This window comes from Rhamphochromis sp. 'chilingali', assembly GCF_963969265.1.
Source record: "Rhamphochromis sp. 'chilingali' genome assembly, chromosome: 17".
NCBI lineage: Eukaryota > Metazoa > Chordata > Actinopteri > Cichliformes > Cichlidae > Rhamphochromis > Rhamphochromis sp. 'chilingali'.
The window spans coordinates 14,508,872-14,529,201 of NC_137944.1; the positions used below are offsets into that span (position 1 = coordinate 14,508,872).

The window sequence follows — 20,330 nt, forward strand, 5'->3', positions numbered from 1 at the left end:
GGCCACCGTAAATATACTTTTATTTATTCACTCCACATAAAATGTAATAAATAAATTATATAATACAAAAATCAACTATTCACATTTCAACTTTTAACTATTTAAATTTTCAGCTTTTTCCTTTTACAAATTGAAAGTGAAACAACACAAAACACTGCAAACCACAACACAATTAAATATAAATTATAATATGAAAACCAGTGTTGGGGAGTAACGGAATACATGTACCGCCGTTACGTATTTAAAATACAAAATATGAGTAACTGTATTCCGTTACAGTTACCGTTTAAAAAGGTGGTATTCAGAATACAGTTACTTTGTTGAAATAAATGGATTACACTGCGGTACTTTACTGTTTCATTTTGTCGCGGGTCAGGACTGTTTGGGTTTTGTTTGACAGCTACGTTCTGTTGTTCCAGGCGGCAGCGTTACGGTTGCCATGGTTACAGGACGACGCTCTCTCTGCGACTGCGTGTTTCCTGGGTGAGAGAGCGCCTTTTCGTTGTTGTTGTTGTTGTGCTAAGCTAACAGGCAGAATGCTACAAGCGTAGCTCTAAAGAATGTAGCCTCATGGGCAGTGTAGTCCGTGCTGCAGGGAGAATGGACTGCCATACACGTTATGGGTCTGTGAGCGCGAGAAGGGAGAAAAAGGGGAGTGGAAAGGTACGAGTTGTCATCGAGCAAAAACGGGAGCTGGAAGCATGTAAATATAATAATAACCACTGCAGCCAAGAAGAGAGCCTGACGAGCCCAGTTGTAAGTAAGCTATTAAGACTTGACTGTACACCGTGTTCGTGTTTTCCTCCGAAAACAATAAGTTTAATAAGGAGCAGTCTTTCAATGCCTCTCTCTGTCTCTCGCAAGAAAAGTTGACCCACACAACAAAGTAAAGCTATTTTTCGGCTACGAGCCGACAGGGACCCCGCCGTATTAGTCAGAGGTCCCTTTACTACAGTTCGGAGTCGCGGACCTTTCATTAATAGTAATAAATCACACAGCAATAGTACATTCATGTTGTTGTAAAAAGAATGATAATATATTAAGTAATCCAAAGTATTCAGAATACGTTACTGTCATTGAGTAACGTAACGGAATACGTTACAGAATACATTTTGGGGCATGTATTCTGTATTCTGTAATGGAATACATTTTAAAAGTAACCTTCCCAACACTGATGAAAACAAAAAGAAGATGCATATTCTCTGTCATATGGACCTGCAGGTTAATTAGGTTAATTAAACTCTCTGAATCCTTTATCATCCACTACTGAAAATAGTTGTGGAAGATTACTATAACTTTCTAATATGACGTTGTTGTCCCTGGCTCTCTTTCTCTCTCTCCCTCTGGCTCTGTTCCTGTGCTACTGAGTGTAACTACCGCCCCTCCCCCCTCTTCCCAGCGTAAAGCACAAGGCTCGCGTGCAGTGTGACGCGGAAAAAAAGTGCGAGAGAGAGGGTGAGAGAAAGAAAAAAAAAAACAACCCACGGCTCGCGATAAGGAGCCGGCTAGCGTCGTTCACATCAAAGAACCGGCTCTAAGAGCCATTTCGTTCGCGACCGACCCATCACTAGTTTGTACATAGCTAGATGGCTTTGGTTTTATGTGTATTAGATTTTAATTATTTTGTCTTGGAATTTTTCAGCAATAGAAACCAGAATTTGGTAAACAGTGGACCATGATGATTCCTATGATGTATGCCTGTACTCTATGATAGCAGTGTCACTCAGATTCTATTAGTGCAAACCAACTGCCAATCACAGGTGTTACCTAATATTGGTTGGCTAGTCTTGGCTGAAAATCAGTGTTTACTTAGTATACAGATAGTCTGAATGATGTATCAGTCTATCCGAGGGGCAGATTTATAGCTATTTGTCAATATATTGGTATAATGGTTGATAAATTAAAATGTAAAGAGTGTAAAGGAGAGATAGAAGTACCCTTCAACCTTGTTATGACCATGATAATGCATAGTTTGTCCACCAGAGGGCACTCTGAACATGACAACCAACTGTGGGTCAGGTGGTTGTCATAATCCAGACAATCCAGAAAAGCTGTTTGATTAGGTGGCTTAAGTGTCTGTTATTAATTAAGCAAATTGGTAGCAGTGGGCAGGCAAAGCACAACCATGTTAGCATAAGGCTAGGCATGCTAGGAGTTTTCCTGCATTGATAATTGGTTTTTTATATAGTATACTATACAGTGTTGAAGTGATTGCATTACAATTACAAAGTCACTCATCAGAATACTCAGTACTTTTTGTAATGTCCTGTAAATTTGAGGTGGATTTGTTTCTGATTTTTATCTTCTGCTGTCAAGAAGCTAAGGCGCTGTCGAGGTTGAGGAGTGTCTGTGCACATGTCTTGCTCAGCTACCAAAATGGCAGCAAGGAAAGCCTTTATGTTATTTTTAATTTGTGGTAGAAAGGTACAAAAACATAGTCAAAGTGACATGCTAATGCTAATTTTAAGAAGCACGTGCTAACTAAACATGCACCGTAACACCTGGTGGCCCACAGAGGAGCGTGACAATGGAGCTACAGGTGCAATAAGAATATCAGCTAGCTATTAATTTTGACAAAACGGTTACTCTGAAGGAAATTAATGACCTTGTTGTTTGTTGGAGGACATGCTAGCAATATTGCCATTAAAATGAGCCTGAGTCAGTATGTTTAGAGGTAACTACACAACAGGAAACATACATTCTGTACAATATAATCAACGTATCAATGGTAACTCAAAGTTACTTAAAACAATGAGCATTCATTGGTTGAAATAACTTCAACCAATGAATACATGCAATGAAAGCTATGTACCCTGGGGAATGCCAGGGTACATGGCATTCCCTATGTACCCTGGCCTCTTCCAGTCCAAAGACATGTTGTTGGGTTCAGTAGTGATTGGTGGAATATGAGCATGAATAGTTGTCTGTCCTTCTATGTTAGCCATGCAATTGATTGTACAAAGTGTACCTCTTGCCCCATTACAGCTAGGATAGGCTCCAGCACCTGCCAAAAGCCCTGAATTGGATAATCATAAGAAAATGAAGGATGCTTTCCAGGTGTGGCGGTAATCTTCTTAAGTATTGGGGTATTATAAAAAGTAACATAATTAACTGTGTAAGTTAAAATTATTACTTCAAAGCACTAAAAACTGTCTGTAGTTTAGTAGGGTTAGAGTCCAAATTGCACATCCTTTGTAATGAAGTTGTTTATCTGCTTTTTTAAACACTATTTATGAAATTTCATTTACTTTGATTCAGAAAACCCAGACAAGCATTATGGACAAGTAAAAAAAAATCTGCCTAGTTATCCAACGCAAAGGGTAACTGAGAAAATATGTTTCGTAATTTGGGTTAAACGAGCTTTTACAGATTTCACAGAGATATACATGCCTCAGAATGTGACTGGAGTAGAGTGAAAAAGTAGAGCAAAAAAAAAAAAAGCTCAAGACACCCAAGAGCTAAGGGCATGAAGTTGCAGAGCATTGCTTATCCAACATCTCCATTTCCCTGGACCATATTTGCACTCACGCGGCTTTCCTAACGCTGGCCAGACTTGTATGGTATGAGGGAGCTGTGTTTAGACGGCTTTTCACAGCTCCTCAGTTGAGAACAGTGCAAATAGACGTAGTGCCAAAATAACAGTCGTCGGAATGCAATGATGCATATGTGGTTGTTGGCCTTGGATGGAGATTTAAGGTCATGAAGCAGACAGATAAACTCCCCCTACTTTCCTGTTACATGCTGATCTGGTCTCACATTTGAGGCGGTTGTTGTCAGAGAGTCCTCTTGGGTCTCAGTGAGAGAGATGGGGATGACTCAGTCATGAAAAAAAACAGTAGCACACGGGTGACACATGGGTCACACATTAGGGGATATAAGAAAGGTAGCAAACGGAAGCAAAACGCAACAGGGTCAAATGTTTCCCAGCAACCAAGTTGCCAACACGGGATCAGTACTTGAAATTGCCTACAAGAACACAAAGAAAACCAGGTGGGAAAAATCACACTGTTGTCTAAGGGAGGTATTAAAATGATTGCTGATACGCGTGGCAGTTATATCAAAACTTTGCACCTTATTGCTATCTCCAAATTATTTTCCAGACTGCCAAACTTTCCTCGTGCTTGCAGAGAAAAGCAGAGAGTAAGAATGTCGTGAAAAAAAAGGATTCAAAGTGCAGACTTGAAAACAAACATTGTCTGACTTACTTTTCCTGCATTTTCTTTCTACCACCTCTCACCCCCTACCCCTGCCCATGCCATAACTTAGTCTCTTTCTGTCTCCCATGGACAAGGTATTATAACGGCTGCGGTTTTTATTGGAATTACTTAAATGGCTCTTAAAAAGCCGTTTGAATGATGAGTGCCGGTGTCTGGACAGTCTTGGTGTGCGTATATGCGCACGTGTTTATGTGCGAGTACGTGCCGGCTCCAGGCCTTCGTTTCCATCCAAGATGCCAAATTTCTTTCACCCAACCACCCACCCTCCCATCTCAACCCCACTCCCCCCATCTTGATGTTCACCACATCTCCCACAGTGGTCACACTCATTTTTGTTTGTGCACGTTTTTTACTTTTACTTTTTTCTGACCCACATCCCCCACCCCACACCCTGTCTGCCTCTGCTTATTTATCCCCACTGTGAGGCGAAAAAAAAGAAACGCAATTGCCTTCTCACACTCATACGGTAATGGCTACAATTTGCTTATCGTACAAGCACAGATGTGTAAATAAATGGAGTCTAGACTGATAGTGGAGACAAAACCTTAACATGTGCATTTAAAACTGAGTTTCCCAAAGAATAATAAGAAAGCAAAGCAAAGATGTTTCTTTGTTCTAACACACTTTTCAAACCGTTAAGCTCTAGACAGTCTCAATTTCAATATCTGGGGATCAGACCATTTTCTCAGCTAACAAACAACACGATCCATTACTTTGTATCCTCTGTATCTATGCTCCCACCCACCAGAGATGCTTTGTGTTACTGTCTGAATTCTCGTCTTGAATCTGAAAAATGCAACGAAAGTGGTTGCAGACGCATTCCAGACGCCCTCTATGGAGTGAGTGATGCACCAGTGGGAAAACACAGAGAAGCTGCAGGGAGTACATAGGATGCAGCAGAGGTTACAGATCAGCCATATATCGTCTCTGACATTTACCTGAACGTGTTGAGGAGCACCCGAAACTTGCTCACATGCACTTTGCAGAAAATGGACAAGGACAACGGTGCCACCGTGGTGTCTCTTGACAATAGACAAGCGAGATATGTAGGAAGTGTCAAAAAATGCAAAGCAAAGCAAAATGCCAATTTTGCTAAAAGACTCCACAAATACAGGATCAAAATGTGCAAGACTGAATAAAATATACAGGCAAGCACTGTGAATATGCTGTTGTGTCTGGCAGGCCTAAGAACTATTTGGACAATTTTGAACACTGGCAGCATTACAGCCCCCCCCCCCCCCCCCCCTTCTGAATAACTGTATTGCGAGCTGTGTAATGTGTAGGGATAAAGACAGGAGAATTTTGTCACATGGAGTAGATTAGCAGATTAACAGACGCAGACTCAGTGGAGTCTTCTACCATTTGTTTGATATTTGTCACTGGTCAAGAAGTAAAGCAGCAGTAAGAAAACCACTGATGCCAACCTCTGCTTGGTGGAGCTCTAACTACCTTAGCTTTCACACCAGTTTGTGAATAAACAAGCAAAATTAGCCTGTAGTGGTATGTGTAGGAGTTTGAGTACAGTACAGATGTAGTATGAGTACAGAGTCTGTATTTGAGTGGCCTGAGTGATGAGGGTTACTCAGACCATGGCTCAAATTGGTGAGGTGAGTGGACAGGGGTGGGGTGTCGGGCAGCTGCTCAAACTGGTGGTGGGTGGGGTGCACACCTGTGATGGCACGGGTTTTCCTGAGACAGGAGGATCTGGCGATGGCCTTCAGGCAGACGACAGCCAATGAATTTTTTTGACAATAGAAGAATATTAACAGAGGTCAGATTCTGTACAGTAACAATGTTATTGTTAGATAGAAACCTGCAAATGCACTCATTAGTATAAGTTTAATTGAATTCAAATTTAAATGCTACACACCCATCTTCCACCTCAGCCTCCATGATGTTACCCTCCACCTCAGTACATCAAACCTACACCTCTTCCTTAGGAGTTACATACAAAGTCTATGCAATGCATCAAGTGATGGGAAGACGGGAATCTGCATTTGCACAACTAAAAATGTTTAAACTTATGCAGAAAGTTGCTTTACACTGGATTGCAAAGACACATCAGCTCTTCTCACCTGATGCTCCTGATGATAAGACACTGATAACATCCTTACTCATGCCACTGCATTCACACAAGTAATGTGAGATGAAATTTTGCTTTGTATTTGGTTTGAGTGCTGCTCCAAAGTGATAGACTCAATAACAAAACATGATGTAACACCCTAGTATTGGCGCAAATCATAGCTTATGCATTTTTTACATGTTCTTATCACAATGTACTCATACATTTTGAATTTCACAAGTCAAAAGCTTTAAATGCCAGCAAAAAAACCATCTGAATCGTGGAAAAAACCTGTGAAATTAGTGTGACAAATTAGTGCAGCAAGAGGATAGCAGCAAGAATGTTCTGCAACAGAAGCATTATTTGCCTTAGGAAAGAAGTCTGGAATAATTTGAATCTCATCATCACTTTGTGCACACTGGGAGATCGCCTTTCAACAACCAAAACTCTGGGGAAAACAGCAAGACATTTGCAATCAACAGAATTATACACAGAAACGAAACGAGACACAAGACAGAGAGAAATGTCAGAGAAGCTGTTTTTTGGATCACATGCACCCATATAAAGACCCCCCAAGGAAACCCCTACAATTCATTAGGGCACTATAAGAGTGTACTGTCCGGGCATCTGCATATTTCCAACAAGTGTTGACATGGTCTGGATTTATCATTGTCTCCACGTGAGAGGTAATGGCCTGGTCTGGCATAGCTAAGCTTCCTAAGCATACCTCAAGACAAGACATCAGACTGCAAACAAAAAAGACAAAGCTAAAACACAGATTCTGGCAGAAATATGTATATTTAGTGAAAATGTTTGCAGCCTGGGTATGGTTTCAGCATGAAGAACTAATGATAAAGGAACCAACCAATATAGTGGACTGTACATTCCCCTATTATTTCATATTCTTATATTATATTCAAAATTAACGAAATTGTTATCCTGTGGCAATGTCTAAAAGACTTTTTTAAAAGGTCTTGAGTTTTGTCACTCATGTAGAAGCCTGGAATTGAAAGATAAACGAGTAAGAGCAAATCTATTAGTCTAGAATGTCTCAGACGCACCTGCAGAGGTATGAAAATCAAGAATGAATTAGCAATCAGAGCAAGGAAATGTGTAACATACCATTAAGGCCTCGGTCACACTAGCCTAGAGACTTGTCTGTGACTACTTGACTACCACGCAAAGAATACGCAGGCTGCGTGTGGCTGCTGAAGATTGCTGGCAGTTGGTGTGAACGCCATTGCTAAAAATCCATTCATGCAGGAATAGAGACCAGTCAGTGGTCACTAGCAGTGAGTAGTGAAAACTGTGTATTCAGGGATTGGTTGGCAAGTGGTTGCTCGATGTTGTCAGCAGTCACTGCTAAGGAAAATGTGCATTCCCTAACTGGTTTGCGAGTCGTCTGTTGTCGCTACGTGTAACTGGTCGCAGAAAAGTATACGATGCTGCCCCAAGAACCTCCTTGCGATACCTTTGGTCACCTGTTGATGTAGTCACCAGTGGTTTGCACCGACTTATCCATGAACAATACTCACCAAGCTGTAGTGAAACTGTGAAAAATGCAACACAAACTGGAAACACGAAACATTCATTTGAATTCATTTAAAATTAAAAGCTGTGGTTTATGAAAAGTCAAACTTTTACTTTGAAAGCAAACATCCTCTGTTTCCTGTTTGAGTCACATTTTTCAAGTGTCACAACATCTCAAAGAGTAAATAATGAGTGGCTACAGACAAGTCTTCTGTAGTTTGTGTCCACCATGCAAACTATGAGCAACTGCAGCAATCTGCTAGTGAACTAGTGAACAAAGCAATCACAAGAAGAATTTTTGTGCAGCATCTGCTTTCTCCTTGTGACCAGTTTCACCCGTCTGCAACCAGTCTGGGAATAAAGATTTCTCCCTCACAACCAGAGGTTGCCAGGTGGTATTGCTGTTCAGTCTCTAGACCAAAAGAAACCAAAAAATATTGCGTCAAACCTACATCATTGTGGCAGCTCGGTAACCCCAGCAAGAGGCAACGCCAATTAGAAACTGGTTTTAATAAAAGGAAATGGGGGGAAGGTGCTTTCTGCCAGGTTAAATTAACCATGCACTTCTAGATTTGTGTGGTTTCTATGCTACTTTATACTTATATTTCTGGTGTGTCAGATAATGCAGTTCTTGTCAAAACTGCTAATGTGTGTCAGTTACCCACAAAGTGTTCTTTAGCAGTACTGCGTGACGCACTGGGTTATGGCATTAGGAATAAGAGCTGGCTCTTTCACTCGTTCACTTCTCTTTCAAACCAGTTGTCTTCTCCTGACTCTATGAGCCAACTGTAAGGTGCTGGACTAAATATGCGTGATTAGTTTAGCTGATTTTTTGCTTGAATCTTCTGCAGCACCTAATAACACCACTGATGAGTGTTAGCATTGTTGGCGACCGTGGCTCAGGGGGTTGGGAAGCGTATCTGTAACTGGAAGGTCGCCGGTTCGATCCCTGGGCTCTCTGTCCTGGTCGTTGTGTCCTTGGGCAAGACACTTTACCCTACCGCCTACTGGTGTTGGCCAGAGGGGCCGATGGCGCGAAATGGCAGCCTCGCTTCTGTCAGTCTGCCCCAGGGCAGCTGTGGCTACAACCGTAGCTTGCCTCCACCAGTGTGTGAATGTGAGAGTGAATGAATAGTGGCATTGTAAAGCGCTTTGGGTGCCTTGAAAAGCGCTATATAAATCCAATCTATTATTATTAAAACCAACAATGCTTAAAAGAAAAGTCCACAATGCTAGGGGTATCTGCAATAATTCACTGTAACACCGTCCCTATATGTAAGTGGCCCTTTGCAAATTCCAGACTGTAACATCGAAAAGTTCAGAAAAACAAGGCTTCAGTACAAGCGAAAGCCCTCCTCAAATTTTTCTTTGCAATTTAACCGTGAACAAGCCCCTGACACTGGAGTCTGCTCATTGTCTCTCTTCTTCCAGCATAAGGTTTGAATCAGCGGGCTGTCATATGGCAGGGACGCAGCATTCAGGACACGTTGTCTCACTATATTGATCTGGCAGACATGTCTGCATCCTCTCGTCTTCCTCCTCCGCCTCCTTGTTATCCCTGCCTCTTCCTTCCAGACAATGACAGATACAGAATATCCAGTTACAGTGATTGGAGTAGAACAAATTAATCCTGTATGACAGGACACAATGAGACCATGTTGCTAAATTAAATACTAATACAATATAAAGGCAGCACTGTGATTCATCAATTGTGGCTTTTAAATCTTAAAAGAAATACTCAGACTGATGACATGTTGATTGTAAATTTGAAGAATGGGCATAGTGGGTGAACACATATTGGAATAGAAAAAAGGTAACTTCATATTTAGTAATTCAAAGGAAATAATGTACATCTGGGAGTAAACAGGTGACCCTGCATGTTTCTGCTGACCCTCATTCAAAACCTCAACCAGATCAAAGACGGCACACGGTTGCTACAAAGTGACGTGCCCTCGTACTGAGCTTATTTTCTCAGTATTATGTTCTTTACCTTCATCTGTCCATGTGCTTTCATCTCTTCCTACCTCCTCCTTCCAAAAGCAGGCCCTTCAACTTTTCTCCTTCCCCAGTTTTACTCTGTCCAACTTCAGTCTTCCAAATAGATGTGTTTCCATCTCTCTTTCCTAACTCGTGCTGATGTTTCCCATATCCCTATCACACTTTCACCACATGTCAGGAAGACTAGGGTTTGTGTGGTTTCTGCCCAGTTTTGGGAGCAATCCAGCTGAGGCTCATTGGGCTGGTTGTCGGTTCGGCCGGGGCCCACTGTTAGGAAATGACCACTCCTCTGGTTCAAATTAGCAATGAGGCAACGTCTTTTTTTTTCTTTTTCTTTCTTTTTTTTGGGTGCTTTTTTTTTTAACTAAGGGCCTGCAGATGAAATAGATGGAAAAGTGTAGAGAGAGAGTGCACAGCCATCTGTAAACCACATGAAGGTGAGTGGTAATTGATTCAATGCCCTCCCTAATTAAGTATTATGTTGGTTGGCCAAAGAACATCTTCCCAGAAGTGGTTGTACTTCTGTAGCGTTCACTGTCCAAACAGTCACAGACTTGCATGGTTAATGTCTGGTTAGGCATGTTTTATTTCCGTTCGCTTATTCTGTAATATATCACCTGCAAAATATCCAGATTTTAATCAGATCATGTAAATCTTTGACCTTCCTCAGTTTTTAATAAAATACTTCATGTCTGCGTTGCTTTACAGCCAACAGCAGTTCCATATTGTAAATGTATGCAAAGTGGAAAGGCAGGCGATAAGGCTGTCGTGCAGTCAGTCTGGTGTTTATCTTGGTTTTCACTGCGGAGCATCGCAAATGTTTTCCATGAAATGCAACTCCACATGTATCCGTCCTAAATTGTTTTCTATAGGCAGAACCTTTCCTGTGAGCATGAAACACAATAATTCTCCCACAACAGCTTCTTTAGGGACTTAGAAGCGCTGCCAAACAGCATCGCCTTTGCTGTCTGACTCCAGAAAGCATTACATATATTTTTGGGATAAACACAAAAGAACTGCAGTTAGGACCATGCACACACACACACACACACACACACACACACACACACACACACACACACACACACACACACACACACAAGAACAGTAGAGCAAAGCTTGCACTGCATGCACCTCAGACAAGCTGGAATGAGCACAAAGCTTTTTTTTTTCCATTTTGTCGTTTCACTACTTTGCTGCTGATTACAGGAAATGATCAAGACAAAAGCCTTGAAGGACTGGTTGTGTTGTATGCTGCCTAAAGCCTTTGAGCATTTGCATTATGAAACACATGTTGCTCAATGGCCTCAAAGTCTTTACAGAAAGGATTAGGTCTCTAAGCCAAAGCCATTTAAACATAAAGTCTGAGAGAAAAAGCACCCTGCACTGAACAATCAGGGAATAATGTAAGAGCTTAGTTTTTCTTCCTTTTCTTCTATTTTTTTCGCTTCATATGGGAATGGAGCCATGGTAAATATAAATAAGTGTACACAAAGACAGTATGAACCATCAGAGGTGTAATTTGTGCTACTGAGATGCCAATATAGTATGGTATAAGAGCATTTTCAAAAGACACAGCTCAAAAGCGAGGGGGTGGTCCGCTGCAGGGATAAGTTGTTTTAAACCCACTTCCTCGAGAAACACTGCAAGCCAAGTTAAATTTCAGGTGTTTATCTGGGCAGAAACTGGCAAACCCTGCTAGTTTTTTTAAGGTTGGATAAAAGATGGGTTACATATGTTTGTGGCCATGTGGTGAGTACCTGCGGTCACCTGCAAGTGAAAGGACATAAGGAACACTGACAGTCTAATGTGTTTTCATTTTATATCATGCTGAGCAGCAGATCATCATTGCAATATAGTTACTTAAGTTAATAAATCTCCCCCATCTTATGAGCATAAAACATATAATATTTTGAAAGCGTTTAAGACCAACAAGTGCTGCAGATGAAATGATTGGCTTTAGAGGTACTGACGAACTTAATGCTAAAATCTGGATACACAAAAGTTCCAGAGAAATCTTGGTTTATTTTAAAACAAGTACCTCATTATGGTTAGGTAAACATTGTGGTTTGGAATAAAATTACTATAAAGTGTAGTAATAATATAGATTAGAAATCTGGTATGGATACAAGAAGGAGCCATTGTTATTTAGAAATAGGGAAAGAAGTTTTCCCTTGTGAACCCAATGTACGATTGGCCCATGTGATATAGGTATCACAACCACTGCCATCTAGACACTGACTTAAAGTTCTTCAGATTTCTTTCTTTGTATGAACAGAGTAATAAAGCAGCAATATTTCAGCTTTAGCTCTTGAGTCCTAACAGACAGGTGAGAAATGAAATGAAAAACCAACATAAATGTCTTAGTGAGGTGTTTTGTCACCAGAGACTCCAATATGTTTCCAATATGCCCTGATTTTAATTTTCCAAGGTTGTTGAGATCTTCTGGAGAGACAAAGCACCATTCCTCTAAGAAGTATTGACGTTTTTGTGAAGACTGAGAACACTTTCAAACACGAGTTCAATTGAGTTTAAAACTGGTCCATGTGAAAGTCCATGGTTTTTATACTCATCACACCACTCAGTGACATCTCAAACCATATGGACTGGGGCATTGTCATCCTGGAGGATCCCGTTCACATGAGGATAAAAATCTGATAACAACTTTATACCGGCTTGCGGCAACCCTTCCCTCATAGTGGACAACTGCAGCTTAATCATGCCAGCAGTGACTCTCAGTAGCACAAAGGTGACTTTTTTGATATTGCATTCTTGTCTGCATTTGCTCACATACAGCTTTGCAGACTGTCATCTACATATTGTAGCTGTTTAATGGCACCAGGGGGCAGTGTCACAAACAACCAGTCTGTGAAGTACTCTTTCTTGTGCTGTTGTTGGTCCTTAGCGTGCTGCAGAAAAGTAAGCAAAGCTAATGTAGCAATACAAAGAGCTAAAATAAACTGAGAGTTAAGAACAATGAAACATGTTTCTTGCAGCCACAGCTTGTGCTTTTGTGTATTTTTTTTTTTTTATTCTTTTAAACATTTTTTCACACTTCTCCCAGTGAACTCCATGTTCATGCACAGGTAGGCTCTTTATATACAAAAACCTACACGAAGAGTGACAAACATATAATTTTGAGTTCTTCCTTTTCTTCCTTATTACCTGTAAGTTCTATGTATGTTGGTCCTGATAGTTTAAATGCACTGCAACTTAAGAAAACACTAGCAAGTGCAAGTATGGAAATATATTGGAACTTGAATGGAACACAATGAAAGTACAGAAAAGCAAAATCTCAGAAAACATAATGGACGTGTTTATGCGGAGACATTACTGTGACCGACCAGTTCTGGAAGTGACAGAAACCAAAACGTGAAGGGTCGCTCTGAGACAAAAGACATGGAGGATTCTTCGTGTTGTGAGGGAGGAAAAGATGCAGGTAATGTGTGTTTTAATCACATGACTCGTATAATACTGCACATACATGTTTGCTGCTAGCCATTTACTGTTAGCTTGTCACTTCCGCTGCTGTTCCGTCACGTTATTGCCTTCCCAAAAATACTTCTGTTGTGTTTTGTGAGGGGTTTTGGTGAGCTTTTTTTCCTGTTGTTGCACCATTTTTCTTAAGTTGCGGTGTGTTTGAGGCCACTATACCTGTGACCACTAGATGGCGTAGGTCAAATAGATGACACTTTTGTTGCTCCAGGGGTGTGGTTAATACACATTTCTGTGGTATAAAGAAATTAGAAGCTCCAAATTTAGCAGTGTGGTTGTTTGTTGATAGCAGACGTTGTTGTTGTCTACAAGTGGTCACTGGGAAAACTCTACTCTGTGTTAGCATGTGATACATGTGTCACTTAGTAAGCATCCCCCTTTCTACACCAGAGAATCTGGCTTTCTGAAATACTTTTTATTATCCGGCTCCAAGGGGATCATAACACCACAATAACCCTAGTCTCTTTTCTCCTTTTTTTTTTTTTTACAAACACCTACGCACAAATCTAAATCAAGCACAGACTGAACAAAAACAAAGTCTGGAGCTTTTCAAATAGTCTCAGAAGAGCTGTTTCCAAACCCTTACTCACTATTGACCCGTCAGAGAGAGATATATCCATCCCGCATCTGAAGTGAAATAATAAAAAATAAACTGCTGGCCTGGGAAGTACGTCTGCAACAAGATGAAAAGAGGGATAATGTAAGTTTTATACTGAGGAGCTGACCCCTGTTAAGAGTTGGCCAAAAGTCCTGCTTTTGGAAGCCCCAAACAAAACCCTCGCCAGACGTTAAGTGGGGGCAAGAGGGGGGCAATGAATGAGAGGTAAGACAAATAGACTTGCCCACATGCACTCCGCGCACATGTTCATTTGCACTAACTATCTGAACGTACAAACACGTGGGCTACGCGGCCGCCCACACATCAAACAGTCTTCTTTTGGCTTCTCTCGGTGTTATGAGACTTTTGAGCAGTGACATCGCTCCACACCTCCCCTGGAGATGCTGGGAATCTTTTACATCCTTGCATCCAGAGTTAAAACCAAGGAAAACTCAGCCTCATCAGCAGAACAGCAGATGTCACATCTCATTAACTAGAAACATCTCTGTTGCTGGATGAGCACCAACGCTCTCATTCCTGTTTGTTCCTGTTGGGTTCCCTTTGGAAACACAAGCTGTCATCCCACAACACTCAGAGGCAGGCGGGAAAAACATAGATGTGACTCCGGGAAGCTGTTGCTCAATACGTATTCCGTCCGCGGCTTGTTTCCTCACTGCGCTTTGTTCAGGCCTCACTGACTAAAAGCAATGTTTGGCATTGGGGAAGAGCACTGCTTTACCACAGGGGTTTTAGTTTGAGCCCAGTAAAGAGTTGGGGTTCAGTCCAAAAGGATTTGTAGACTAAACCAGTAAAATAAGATGGAAAGAAATGGGGAAAACGGAGAGATGCTAAAACAACTGGATAAAAGTCAAGGAGAAAGGGGGCTGTTGGGGGGTGGGGTAGTAATGCCACCGCCAGTTTCCTCCTGCTGCTGTATGACTGATAAGTTTCTTCTGATAGCCGAAAAGGGTATGTTGTCAAGCTACTTTGAGCTTGCACGCTTTCTTTTTTTAAAAGATTGAACCACTGCTGACAGAGTCAATGGGAGGCGGAGGGAAAATAACACATTTGCCAAGCCTCCCCACTGCTTGCTCTCCCCCCGTCTCTCTTTCTCCATCCCCTTGTTGCTGCCAGCACAGTGGAAAAACTTCCTCTGGTCCAGACACAGTTATGAGGGAATAGGAGTGGGAGATCGGTAAACACAGATAAAGGGAAACAGGTAAATGAATCAGAGAATAATTCAAATAGAAAACTAAATAAGCAAAGCTGTCAAAATTCTAATCCACATGAAACAGAGCTCAAATGAGAGAAAACGGCATTTTTTCCCCCTCTCCTCGTCTTTCTGTCCTCTAGCTCTGAGCTGAGAGCCAAAACAATGTCCTTCAAAACAAGGGCCTGATTAATAACATGCTGTTCCATCCACTCTGGAGGGCCGCATGTTTGCGCAGATTCACTATCTGCCATTCAGCTAACTGACTTCCACATATATCAGCTCGCATGTGCGGGCCAAGATGGCTACTGTTGATGTTCAAATAAGCTTAGACAGTATAAACACACGAGGTCAAAGGAAGCAAAAGGAGGCAGGATGCAAATCTCCATGCGTCGGCACGGGGAAACAAGTTCATGCCTTTCACTGTGTCTTTTTCTAATTCCCCTATTAGCTGAAAAACAAATCCAGCCAATTAATCTTTAATGTTATGGGCCAGGCTCTGATCAAGAACAGGACCTGTATAGTGTTTCCCCCATCCTTCACTGGAATTCTTCATTCAGTATATCAGCAGCACCAGTTAGCATTCCACATAATGGGTGCTGCACAGTATTTGTGTCTGTTTGTGTACCACAGAGTCATGTTAGGAAAATCATGGAGGAAAGTTCTTAAGGCTGACCTAACAGCTGGCATACTGAACAAAAGAACTTTAAACCAGGCTCACAAGGGGGCAGGGAAATCTTTAACCTTTACGAGACGACAAAATAACAGAAGGGGAGCAAGGAAGCAGAAAACCTAACAAATACACACATCTGGTAGAAAAGCATAATATGGCGTAGGTGAACCCAAACAACACAGTAACAAGGGCAGAAACAGGAAGATAGGAGGAGAGTAGAGGTGGGCAGATGGATCCAAATATCTAAGTATTGATATCAGAGTCGATAGTAGCCTAATATCCTCTGAGATCAGTATGCCGCCTGCTGATTTGTGTTAAATAATTTATTTTTCTTTTGGAAATGAAAAAAATATATCTCAAACTATGAAAAATGTCTGAACCTTTTTGTGTTGACTGTCACGTCTGTTTTATTTATAGCCTATAGCACGTTTAAACAACAGAAGCTGACGCGAAGTGCTTTAGAGACCTTACATTCCAGGTCTCTTGATGATTATCTCTTAAGTTATTACACATTGCTCTACCCTGCATCAGCTGCCTATATAAGATAAAAGTATCGGCATCGGTATTGGTATCTGCAGTACCAGAATTTGCAGTATTCCACACCACTAGAGCAAACTAAAATCGTAGAAGAAGTTTCAAAATAAAATAGGAAGTACTTGTAAAAAACAAACAAACAAACAAAAAAGCTAGGAACACAGAAGGAACAGATATGAAAGAAGAAAAATCCCCAGTAACATAAGAACAAAGTAAAAATAAGGATTATATAATAAAACCACAGACAAACAAAAAGACCACGACTCAAAAGGCTCAGGGAGAACTTGTATGTGTGTCCATTCATGTGATTTTGTGTATGTGTGTGTGTGTGTAGGAATAAGGTGGGCGTTTACGTTTGCTGGAAAATGAGTGGCATTCTCCTTCATTTCCTGCTAGCACTGAAAGTAATAGAGCCACAAGTGCTTGCCCGCTCTCAAACACAAACACACATGCAAAAGCTTACACAGCCACGGCTACAAAGGGACTGCGAGGAAGCACAATCTAGCACATGAAACTGATACAGTCTGCTAAAAGTGGTTTGGCATCATTTAACAGCACAAGAGGGGAGGCTGAAAACTGAGTACAGTTGGTAAGTGATGTGATGGACTGCGGATATCCCCTCCTCTAAGTCAGCGAAAATGAAAATGAATCATGATCAGCTGTACTGTAACAGTGAATTAGGACACCTCTTTGAATGTTATCAGAGTTGTGAGGCAATTTATAAAAAGAATAATATTTTTAAGATTACTTAAACATGTTTCAATAAAGATTCATTTGAAAATTAGCAGAGAGAACAATAGGTATGCTTTTAACTACACAGTGCCAGGTGTCTTTGAAACTGCCTGCTATTCTGCCCCCTGGAGGTCACACTCTTTGGACTGTTTTACAAGAGGGTGACACAGTTCATCAGCACAGCAACATTTCTATTTTTATTATCCTTCTGTTTTGCTCTTCGATCACACAAATACAGGACATTAGCAAAACAGATGGGTATTTGTAACGAGGGAGACATCCGAGTACAGGTTTTCTGCTGGCTGTCTCTGGTCTGTGCCGCTGTAATGGCTATGAAAGCTCGCCCAAGAGTTTACAGATCCACAAAGATGTCCTTTATCCTTTTACTGCAACATTTAAGGAAGAAAATAAATAAATTCCCTTTAAACTACTGAGGGGGAAAAAATTCAAGAGCTGGTGTTGAGTTTGGAGTGTAAAAACGTCACACTCTATAAACTGAATGCAGTGGGGGATGAGAAGCTCAGCAGTATATGAGCAGGCAGTCTGGCAGCAGCGCTGACAGTCGAGTATGTTCATCTGTTGGAAACGTGTGTGTGTGTGTGTGAGGTGTAAATCCACATGGAGGTGTTTGCTTTACATGGGGCATAAAGTGTGCCGTGTGTGCCGCTGTGTATCCAGCGTGACTGTTGCTTGTGTATGCTTGGTCACACTTTTGGCACTCTGTATCAAAGGCCTGCATGGGCAGCTGGTTGGAGTCTGGTAACTGTGGTTATATAATGCACTACACACAAAACACACACTTGAGCTGCTTGTAACCACAAGTCAGCCACTAACTGACCAGTCGCCGCCCACTGGAGGGTGCAAATCGGTGAAAGCCATTTAGCCCAGGTTTTGTCAAGCGCTGAACACAAAACAGACCGTTAATTCTTGAAGAAGTTGAGAGGAATGTAAATCTTTTAATCTATCAATTCTTTAATCGAAACAAAGCCATGCACGTGTGGAAAGCTGACTGGAAGCTGGCTCACTGCTGCACACCAGCAGCTCTGCACACTCCTGTTGTTGCTCACCGACAAAGAAGAGCGCTCACACTCCAGTGTGTGTCCCATACGACTGTTTACACACTCTAGTGGAGATCCAGTCACATTAGGGCAAGCATGTGTGCACACATACCAGCACACACACTCACACATACACACAGGTACACGTTTAGTAGACTTTTCTTGCCGTAGGCCAGCAAAGTAGAGGGATGCTGCCAAATGTTTTTGGATTTCAGATTTCCTGACCGCTGTCTTTTCCAGACTCCCCCCCTCCACTTTTTTGTCTCTTACTCTCTCTCTACACCTCTCTTACTCTGTATATTTTTCTACCTCCCCTCCTTCCTTTGCAAAGAAACTCTACTGCTGCCACCACAAGCCACTGCCGCCGCCGCTGCTGCTGCTGGTGCACTAAAACACATGTGATCAAAAATGTATCTCCTCAACAGAGCTTGCATTTTTTCTCTATCTATCCCTGCTAGTTTGTCGTGCAGTACACCCAAGGGCTCGGAGTCACAACTGTCTGTCCTCTCTCTGTTTGCGATGGAAGGATGCCGTTACAAAGGAATGCAGTGTCGCCTGCCAGAGGTATCACAGTGGATGGACAGAGCAGAGAAGAGAAGAGCATGTGTGCGTTTTGTGTGCGTTTGCAATCTTCCTTTGCACTTGCACATACCAATCATTATATGATTAAGAGCAGCTATTGCATTACACAGAAAACACAGATCCATCCAGATGGAGGACACCCTTGTTACATCTGTAACCTTGAACATATCCTGCTGCACAGCCGAGCCCCCGATACACACTTGCAATGCACACCACGCCCCCTTCAACATCATCAACTAAAGTCCCAGATGTATGGGCATGGATGCATCAACAGTGTCTTAGCCCAGATCTCAAACTCGCATACACAAAGCAACAGTCCAGATCATCGATCTCACGGGACACTCAAAGATCAACAGACGGTGCGCAGCTACAAATTTTATATAAAAATCAGCGTCCACACAGTGTGAGTGGAACACTTGAGTGTGCTTTTGGTGTGCTCAGTTCTTTTTAGTCTGCAAGTTGTTACGCTGTGCGCTGGCTTAGGACTGAGGAGAATTATGCAAGTCCCATGACTAACAAATGGAATCTGTTTTTCCTCCTTTCCCGCTCTCTCTCTTAATTGCTTTTAGCCACCTCAGGCACAAAAAAGAAAAGAGATGACAGGCCACGAGGATGCTAATGGATTCAGAGGAAACCTGCTTACCTTTCTTTCCTCAGAGACTCGGTGGAGGAGAGCAGGGGTGGGGGGGAGGATCGCTGGGCAAGGGCAGCGTTAGGTGTTTGCGTCAGGTGGTTCAGGGTCTCTTCTACCTCCCTCCTTCAGCCACTCGTGTCTCCCATGGGATGTGATGGCATCAGGTTTTCAGCTAACAAGTAGGGTCCTCCTGGGCAAAGATCTGGCACTCGGAATTGGTCCAGCGCTGCTCGCAGGTGCAAGAATAACAAGCAAACAATAAAAAGGAAAAAAAAAAAAATGCAAAAGTTAAAAACTGAAAATCTTCAACTGCAGGTTGAGATAACTGTCTGCAAAACTTTTAATTTTCTGCTTCCAGCAAAAACAAAAACAAACAAAAAGGAAGGAAGGGAGAAAGAAAAAAAGTTCTATCCATGTACTTTTTGGGGGGGCAGAGGTGGCAAAAGTGACAGAGGTGATGAAAGGGTGAGAATGGGGAAACGTCCTCTCTGTGTCGTCTTCGAGCTGTCCAGACGCAGGTCTGAGGAACACCTTCCCAATCTGTGCGCTCTTGCTCTCCAGGGTGGAAAGTAGGAGGGAAGGAGCAAGGGAGCAGGACACAGAGGGAGAGAGAGTGAGTAGCAGTGAAGTGGAACTCAGTCAGTTAGTCACTCAGGTCAGTCAGGCAGGCAGGCAGGCAGCGAGGCAGTGTATCTGGGTCCAAGCAGGTTGTGCTCCCACTCCAAGGACTTATAACCCGAGGTGGGGCGGGGGGGGGGGGGGGGGGGGCTGTGCACCTCGCTGCTCCAATCTCTCTGGCTTACTACGCGATCCCTCTCCCACCAGCTTATTTTGGGAAAGACGGACAGGATTGTTCATTGGGTTAGCCCCCTTGATACAAAAAGCAAGTGTCTGTGGCTGGCTGCAGTGAAGAAGGAGGGGAGTGAGCAGGATGGGGTGGGGTAGCAGCCGCGCAGAGAGGGGTGGGGTAGGATGAAGAGGAGGGAAGGGGAACAAAAAAACACGAG

General features: G+C 42.3%; 1 protein-coding gene across 1 annotated transcript in view; it reads right to left on the minus strand.

Moving 5' to 3' along the window:
• col8a2 (collagen, type VIII, alpha 2) overlaps positions 1–20,015 on the minus strand; it is a 62,091-nt gene extending 42,076 nt beyond the window's left edge. Inside the window, exons 1-2 of the mRNA XM_080863199.1 lie at positions 19,743–20,015; positions 19,333–19,549 (exon numbers count right to left, since the gene is read on the minus strand). The gene's annotated coding sequence lies outside the window, so the exon portion shown is untranslated. The remainder of the gene's footprint in view (positions 1–19,332; positions 19,550–19,742) is intronic.
• Positions 20,016–20,330: the final 315 nt, after the last annotated feature.